Genomic DNA, 9,390 nt, shown 5'->3' with positions numbered 1-9,390 from the left:
GCGCCCGCGGAGCTGGGCCATGAGGTGAGCGGGGCCGGCGTGCGGGGCCGGGCCGGGGGCGCTCCGCCGTCCCGCAGCGGTACCGGGGCGCTCGGGGGAGCGGGGGGCCCGCTCCGGGCGGGGCGCTGGGGGGCAGGAGCCGAGCACCGGGGCTGTCGGACCGGACCCGCCGCCGCAGGAAAACTGTGCCACAATGTGCCCGCCTTCAGGAGGAGAGTTTCGTCTTTACTTATTTATTTTCCGCTTCTCCCCCTCGACTTTCCTCACGTCCCGGCCGCCGTGCAGGCTCTCGTGCTTGTCCGCCCGCAGCGCCGGGCACCGGAGCCCCGGGATGGGCGCCCGCCCCGGCCGCTCTTGTCTCTGGGCACAGAAAGGCCGCAGGACCGCAAATTTGGAGGAGGAGGGGACGTCTCCTCATCTCTCCTTCGTGCCTCTCTCCAACCCACAGCCCTCACGGGTCTTTCAGGGCAGAGCGTGGGGCAGCGGGCGGGGCAGTGACCCGCGTGCGGCGGTGGCACTCCCGTGACAAGCGACATGGGTCGCGGTCCGGGAGTTTTGTTCCCGCGTGGAAAAACAACTGCGGCTCCAAAGGTGCGCCCGCCCCTCGCACGCGGGTCTCGACGCCTGCATCAAAACCTCCGCCGCCGAGAGAAGCCGCCGCAGCACGGTTTACACCGTTTTCCATCTCTCTTCAGGAGGCTGACAGCTTGCCGAGGTCAAGCCGTCAGCTGTCATTGACTCCTACGGGACACACAACTTTTAAAAATTTTTTTTAAAAATTTTTCTGTGTGGAAGAGGGATTTACTACATTTACTACATCCTACTACATAGGATTTGTTTTTTTCTTAAAGTACTTAACTTGGTTAAAATTCAACTTTCAGTTGTTTTTTATTTCTCTATTAGAAGTTTCTGTTCCTTAGTCAAATGACAGTTCATTTGTGAGAAAGGTGAATATTGGACAGCCAAACTTTTCTCTGAGGGTTGTTGCTTCCTGTCTGACTTTAACACAACATGTTCCACCTTGCAATGCATGGCCAGTAAGGCAAACTGCTTTTGTGGAAGGTATTTAAAGTAGTTGATGAAGAGAAAAAGTACTAGCTGCCTTTAAAATGTGAGTTAAAACACAATCTTCCTACCTCAGATGATATTTTTAATTTATAAAGGATTATATAGGACAGATTCCAGCCATGATTTTGCATACATGATGTTTCTACATGCGTGTTTGTCTGTGGCCACTTTATCTAACATGATGAGGATCTTCATGAATAAATAGAAATGACACATACGTCCTCTTTCCAGGAATCAGTAGGAGAGGATGTGCCTGGCATTATTACCAGGAGATTAGCAATCCAGCTCTGACAGAATGGGGAAGAGGTTTCCAATCTGAACATTCAGATTGGATTGCATTGCAGTTGTAAAATTAATATCAGCAGGTACAACCTGATTCTTGGTTGTCCCAAAGCTTAGCAGAAAATCTGGCTGTTTAAGTCTGAGGTACCTAATTACATGCAGCAGCACAAGTTGTCAAGCAGTCCTGTCCCTTCTTGGCACTTTGCGAGAGTGTCCCTTTTTTGTTGTGAGGTCTTCAGTATACCAGTGACCCTGCAACATCTCTGCTGTGCTCTGACCCTTCATCAGGGAGAAATAAAGATGCTGTCATTGGGAATTTCCCTTCACTGGTCCTTCCTGTCCCTGTTGTTGGTTTGGAAAAGCAGTGCAAGGGCACCGCTCAGCCTCTGTGCGTGGGGAGTGGTCACACGGCACAACACAAAATGGGGCTGTATGGGGCAAGTGGCTCTGGATGGAACACGGAGAGTTGTGCTAAACAGAAATACAGATACAGTCATAGGATTGGTGACAAACTGTGTTTTTATTCCTCGATATTATACGTGTTTGGTGCCCTGGTGCCACTGTATCTGCAGTATGTTTTCCACCATTAGTGTGTTACTTGCCCTGAATTGTAAGTCAAAGCAGTCAAAATCTCATTTGCAAACCTAATGGGAGCTGAAATAGATCCTGGAGTACTATAACTGTGTAATGGGCTGACCAGCACCCCTTTTTGAATTATTCAGTGCTCTGACATGTAAATAGGACCTGGTTGTTCTGATCATGCAGATGCTGAAAATTTATAATAGGATTATTTGTGTAAGAAGCAGAAGATGGGACGAGTGGGAATAAAAGAGAGAAATAAGATTAGAAGGACTGTACCAGTTCCTCTGGGCCTGTGTATCAGAGTGAGAACAAAAGTGGGAGAGTTTGGTACAAAAAATCACATAAATACAAGAAAATAATTATTTATTTCCTAAAGGGAAAGAAAATAATTATTAATTTCCTAAAGGGGACCATTAAATCATGTAGTTTATTCTCTAAGTTTAACCAGGGCAGGTCACAAATTCATGCTCTCTAACTAAAGGCAATAACTTCTATTTCCTCTAATTTCTATAATTTTCTCTGCATCAAGAACCTCCTGTTGTGAAGTTCTGTGAGCACTTGCTTGTCTTCTCTCAGTGCCTGCCCTTCTGCCAGGACTTAGTTAAAAGGAAGCATCATAAGCTAATTCCCCTCCCCTTGACTATTGAGACACATTTCATTTACAGTATATTGTCGGGGCTGGGACCTGAGCTGCTGTCCCTCCCTCAAATTCCTAATTTCTTGATTGATGATTAAACCCCCAAAAATATTGACCCCCACCCTGCCCATAAGTGAATACACACACTATACTTAAGGCAGTCAGTGCTGGCATTGTAAGTTTGATGTGTTTGAGCGCTGGACCTTACACCTAACTTTATGAATCTAAATCGTCCTCTTCAGTAAGAGCAACCTGGCCCACAGGATGTTTTCAAAACTAGAGTATTGCCAGCTAATTCCCTACTGGCCCCTCTGAGCTTTTATTTTAAGATGTTCCTGCTTTCAAAGATAAGCATGAGGCAAACAAGACTGCTCCAAACACCAAGGGAACAGCAGTCACACACTTCTACTTTAGCCTGTGCCACCATGCAGGCGGCTGCATAATTTAATTGTCACTAAACCCAGAAGAATCTGTTTGTTCTTTTCTTGTGTTGTGTGGAAAGAAGTAGGAAATCTCTTTGAATGATGCCAAGGATACTGCTTTTTTGTGATGACTAGCAGGAAATAACAAGAGTTAGGACAGAAAGAAGGTCAGTTGACTTGAATATGTGAAAATCTTGAAAGTGGATCATAAAATTTAATTGCACACACATCCTGGGGATAGTCAGTTGGGGATAGTCAAATAAATATTTGCTTCTAATTTTGGTTTTTTTGCTGATATATCTTTATGTTCCAATGCATTCTTCTGTATATGGGCTATTTGCAATTTGCTGTGAAAGAGTGTTTTGGGTTCCAGATGTCTGACATGACAATCCAGAAGCAACAGCTATTTCCAATGGACTTTACTGTCTCTATGTTTCTTATATTTCCTATTTTTTCTTGCTTTTTCTGCTTGTACTGATTGATCTTTTGTAAAAAGGCATGCGTTTCAGTGCTAGATAAGGATCAAGGATGCCTTTGTAAACTAGTTCTGTCTTGGAGGACAGAGTAGATCTGCTTTTATTTTTCTGTGTCTTGCACCTAGAGCACTATTTTAGAAGCTGTTTCACAAGCAACTTGGGATAGAAAAATATAAGCTTAAGAAAGCACTTAGGAAAATATTAGTGTAGCAGTATCTAACCTGTGCTAACACAACACCAAGCAAATGTAGTGCATTGAGCAATATTAAACTTTGCTCTTCCACTCACTCTCTTGTTTCTAGCTTTCTGTTGCTATTAATGATGTTGAGGGACTCTTGAGGAGAAGCAAGGATGTCTTCTGCATGAGTGACACATGTCTTTCAGAGAGAACCACAACAGCAAGAGTCCCATGTGATTCTTTTGGTCATAAACTGTCATTGCAATTTTGTTGGTGTACTTTAGCTAGAATGTTATTTCAATCACTGCAGCTGTAAAGTGTGATGGATAGCTTTGGTTTGTCCTGTCCTGCAGAAATAAGTAACTTTAGATTCAGTATGGCTTTTGTAAAGATTACAATAAAAGTGCTGTAAAACTGAGCAACAAACAAGTTTTTTATGTAGCAATAGAATTCTATTTCGTCAGTACCTTGACAGATTGATGCCCAAAGAAGACACCAAGTGTCTAATCATTTTAGTGTCCTGCAATAATAAGTGGTGGAAGGACCAGTGAAGCACATATTAAAGACATAACTAAAGTTGTTCAATGCTTATTTTGTCCCTGAAGAGGTAGATATTACTTCTTTTCCAGGTGGAATTATCTCCAGAGTCATTGTCACAGATATGGCATGTAGAGAACCAAGAGGAGTTTGAAAGGAAGGGAAGTAGAGATGCTGCACAAAGATCTGCAAAGAGGGAGTAAGGAAAAGGCAGAGGGAAGGTAGTAAAATGCTGGAAAATATTAGCTAAGAGAAAGAAGTTACTGAAAACATAACTGATGTTTGATTAGCATAACAGAAGCTGGTAGATAAAAGTACAGAACCCCTGGAGATATGTTTTGTAATCACAGGTTCTATTTCAATTCAATTTTCATTTAGTCTTAGCAACCAGCTTAACTTTCTGTGCAGAGGCAACCTTTGTAATGCTCCAGAAATGTTCCGTACATGTTCTAGGATGCTTTCTGGCTTCTGGTTTTTTTTCTTTTTTATGTGCTGAGAGTCAAGGCTCACTTGCATCATTTAGTAAGGAAAAGACATTAAATCCTTTTAAAGTGATTAAGACAAACCAAGAAGATGTAACAGAATCCTTTTCCACACTTAAGTGTCTAAGCAATCACCCATATTAATGAGGCAAGTGACTTAATACCTCTCACAGTAAGAAAGAGCAGCAGATGATTTGCCTACTGAAATACTATTTTTTTTTTTGTATTCTCGGGGCTCATCCAAGAAAAGACCAGAGCTGCTGACCAGAATGAGTCCAAATGTGCTATAACAAAACCACTCCTCCCTCTTTCAGTGGAAGAGAAATTTGAAAACTAGCACGAGGTATCCTGAGTAGATGCATCATTTGCTTCCTGTAAACCTGGCAGCCAGATGGCCCTTCCTCATCCCAGTGGTGCCAGGCACTGGAGAGAGGTCACTCAGTGCTGGTCCTCAGTGGTGGGTGCCAATGAAAGTAAGAAAAAAGTGTCAGGTGAGGATTTCCACAGTTAGGCTGTTGGACTCCAAATGAAGGTGAATTAAATTTCTCTTGTCCAGAGAAGGGCAACAAAGCTAGTGAAGGGTCTGGAGCACAAGTCTGGGGGAACAGCTGAGGGAGCTGGGGTTGTTTAGACTGGAGAAAAGCAGGCTCGAGGGAGACCTGACTCTCTACAGCTGCCTGAAAAGAGGCTATAGCCTGGTGGGGGTTAGTCTCTTCTCCTAGGCAACAAGCAACAAAGAGGACATTGTCTCAAGCTGTCCCATGAGAGTTTTAGGTTGGACATTTGGAAGAAATTCTTCACAGAAAAGGTGATCAGACATTGGCATGGGCTGCCAAGGGAGGTGATGGAGTCACTGTGCCTGGAGGTGTTTAATGAAAGGCTGGATGTGGCACTTAGTGCCATGGTCTAGTGGACATGGTGATGTTTGGTCATGTTGCACTCAGAGCTCTTTTCTCACCTAGTTGATTCTGTGATTCTGTTACTAACAATTTCAGCAAAATGTAGCACAGCTTGGAGCACCGATTCATCACAAGCCAGTGAAACTGATACAAGTCTGCAAAATGTTTTGGTTTCAGTTAACTCCGGGTATGCAGGCAAAAATAAGTTTACTGGAAATATTTTGACTTGTTCATGACTCACTTGTTTTTACAAACCTAACACTCCTTTCCTCACAAAGCGAGTAAGTATGCAGGCAAAGCAAACACATTTACTATAAAATCTGTGATAACCAAAATTCTGTAGTTCTGAAAGATATTCTCAGCTTGCCCTTATTCAAAACCATTTGAGGGGGTCAGGGAGGCGTTCATGTGGTGACACTCCCTATGTCCTGGCTTGGAAACATGTTGTTTGGATTTCTAGTTTTGCTTAGAACAAAAGTTTGGCGAGGCATTTTGCATCTCTTGGGGGTTGCAGATGGATCGTAATGATATTCTTGTCACTGGTTGTACCCGGCAAGGCTTCTGGACCTTATTACTTCTCACATAGCAGCTGCCAGGGACAAGAATGATTTTCACACTTGGAAATCATCTTTACTTGACTTGTGCACATTTACATGCTGTTCTTCTCTCTGAAATACTCTTAGTGTAATTGATAGAAGGAATTGTCTCCCTTTTTAATAATTGAATTTGCTATACAGATTTTTCACTGAGTCTGTGGAGGGTTCTGGTTAATAAAAATGCATCCTAATTTTTAAGCATTTATTGAATGAAAAGAAGAAAGGCTGCCCTGGCCAAAACAGAGAGATTGACAAGATAGAAAACAAAACAAGGATAAATGGGATATTAAATTGCTTTCTACCCTTTGTCTTACTCTAATAGAAAAGATAAGGCCTGAAATGATTTTTTTTCCTTTAAGTTGTTCTTATTTCAGCAATTTGTCAGTGTTGATGCCTGAATCTCAGAACACTTCAAGTCTGCAGGCTTCAGGACCTATACAGCCAAATATTTACAGACTTTTAGACCTCTAACTAAAATAAAATACTGAGTTACAGAGTGTATACTATGATGTTAGAGGTCATCAAAGAGAAGGGGTTGTGGTCTCAGTCCTTTCAAAAATAAAATTACCAGATTTTTGCTAAATTTTTCATACCACTTTTATCAACATCAAAAATCTCAGCATTATAAAATAATTTTAAAATAAGACATTACCGAAATTAGTATGGACTTCTTAAACTAATAGAAAACAGAGAATATAAATAAGATTGTTTCAGATATTTTTTACCCAAATCTAAAAAAGAAGTTCATGCAATAGTTGAGACAATGTAGAATGAGTGACTTTTTTTGATCTGTAAAAATATCAGCAGGATGTATTACTTTGAAAATTTTTACTTGTCAAATTCACTGATTTTTTTTTCAACTGTATAAGTCTCTGAATTACCTTTGTGGTCAGTGATTTGCACTGATAACTTTATAAATTTATTAAGTAATCATCTAATTTAGAAAAACCCAGTGTCAGGTTATAATGTTTAATATTAAATTCTATCCTCATAGCAAAAAATGGTTGCACATCTATTGAGGTGTTATGGTTGCTATCATACTTTTAATAATATATTTGGGTCCCAGAATCTCAAATTGCAGTAAATTTTAATTTGAATATCAGGTGTTTTGACAAGGATATTAATGCAAAGTTGAATCCATGAAGTTTACCAAACAACTTAAGACAGCATAATTGTGGAGAGTGTGACCTGCTTGTCCCAGCAGAGCACTGACTCTTGAATCATGTGGGTTCTCCCTGTGTGAATATGGTTAGCAAGTCATTAGCAACCATTTATTAGAAAACTATTAGTTTGTTATTAAGATTTTAGTAGATGTAGGAGATTAGAATGCATGATACAACAAGGAAAATACACTTTGGTAGCTGTTGACAGAAGACATCCAAGTGTTTGATAGTGGGCACTTTTAGATAACCCTGAGTTCTTCCACTTGCAGACCTCACATGCTGTATAAACCTCTGACAGAATATGTGCATGTAGGTTTTTGTAAATTACTAAACCAGCCTTCTGTTAACTTGGTGTGCAAATGCAAAACATCTGAGTTGTTTCAGGTTACTTTTCATTAACTCACAGAACCATACTAAATGGATGCTTCAAAAGTCAGAGTTGGAGTTGAAGAGGTCCTGCAACTTGGTGAAGAAATGAAGACAAGAGACCTCTCGGTGAATTTTAATAAAAGGTTAGAGATCACTTAGCTTGTTTTTTCTAAATTATTGTATTTTTTCTATGTCAAGATCACTTTTAAATGAAGAAATGGTGTTCTTTGCTTCTGTTTCTAGAGCACATGGAGAAGTTAATCAGGTTCCAAGGCTGTCTCTGAAAAATTGGCATACAGACAAGTGACTGCAATAAAAATGCCAAACTGCTGAAATACAAGGTGTATTTTATATCAGCCTGCACTTGGCATTCATTAATCTGTGGTGCACCATATTCCAAGCTCTTTATTTGGTATTGACAGAGGAATTAACAGTGACTTATTTTTAAGTTGTTTTTGGCATTCTGTGGAGGTAGTGGCTCTTCCTTTACCTTTGGTCTCTACATCATTGACCTTGTTATCCTGTTTTCATAATTCCTTTCACGTTCTCTTTCACTGAAAAAAAGAACCTTATGTAGAGAAGAGACAATCTCCTATAATTTATTCAAGTTTCAGTTTTGCTGGACAAAACAGTAGAACAACATTGCCCTGCAGGATGAAATTTTAAACGAGCATGAACACTGTGCATGTAATGCCACATTTTTTTGGCTTCTTGTTTGAGTAATGTACAAGAAGGGGCACAGAATCCCAAACAGGTTTGTATACCATGCAATTCCAGTCCAGACCTCAGAAAGGCAGGAGTCCATTTATAAATCTGTGTGACCAGTTGTCAGTATGGGAGAACAAAAGGTTCAATTAATCTTTAGTTGACAATGGGAAGCAACATTTTATCTCTTTTTTATCTGAGAAAGAGGTTACTGGGCTGAATATGAATAGTTGCATCTATATCTGCTTTTATTCAACAATAATCTGTGAGCCACAATTTGTAGATTTTTGGAGTTATTAAATGGCATGATAACCAAAGGAAAAATTAAGGAAACAGCCAAGTAATATTTAGGAACATGTATAGCTTTCATTATTAGAGCATATATGAGCCATTTGGAGGATTTGGTTATTATTGGAGTCGTGCACCATAGGCATTCTAGGCACTACTATGAAAATATAACCCCTAGAACAAACATACCTTTTAAGAAAAGGCAATAAGAAATCACTTCTCAAGTTACTGTTTGGTTCCAATAGAATCAGTCCCTGACAATTAATGTGATGGCTAATTTCAGTAAATTAGTTCTAATAATTGTCCCTTGCCTCTGTAGCATATGAAGTGGTAGCTTGCATTTCCCATGCAGTATCCTGCTCCAGCCAGTCCATGTGTGTGAAGAGGAGGAAGAGGATGTGGGTGGTATTGCTGCCGAGTTTGCCATTGACAGGTCCAGCTGCTGTCCAAAGGAAATCTGAGCTTGCAGGTTGAAGCAAACAAATGGAGCAATGTGACAGGCAGCTGTTCCCCAGTATAAGTCTTGCAGCGCTAATTAAAACAAATCAGCTCCTGCTGTCTCTCTGCCTCGAGTATTAAGTTCTTGGTGAAAACTTTGCTTATGCTTCAGAGTTACAAGGATGTACTCGTGTTATCATTGCCTACTTCAGGCAGCTCAAGCAAATCTCTGAAGTATGGGGCCTTTGGGAGTGGAGAGGAAAAAGAA

The 9,390-nt window shown here is 40.8% G+C and overlaps 1 protein-coding gene across 1 annotated transcript in view; it reads left to right on the top strand.

Annotated features, from left to right (window-relative positions):
- Positions 1–9,390, top strand: part of PLAGL1 (PLAG1 like zinc finger 1) — a 43,342-nt gene continuing 33,952 nt past the window's right edge. Inside the window, exon 1 of the mRNA XM_053937192.1 lies at positions 1–24. The gene's annotated coding sequence lies outside the window, so the exon portion shown is untranslated. The remainder of the gene's footprint in view (positions 25–9,390) is intronic.

Source organism: Vidua chalybeata, chromosome 3, assembly GCF_026979565.1.
Source record: "Vidua chalybeata isolate OUT-0048 chromosome 3, bVidCha1 merged haplotype, whole genome shotgun sequence".
NCBI classification, from domain to species: Eukaryota; Metazoa; Chordata; class Aves; order Passeriformes; family Viduidae; genus Vidua; species Vidua chalybeata.
This window is presented reverse-complemented; position numbering and strand designations above follow the sequence as displayed.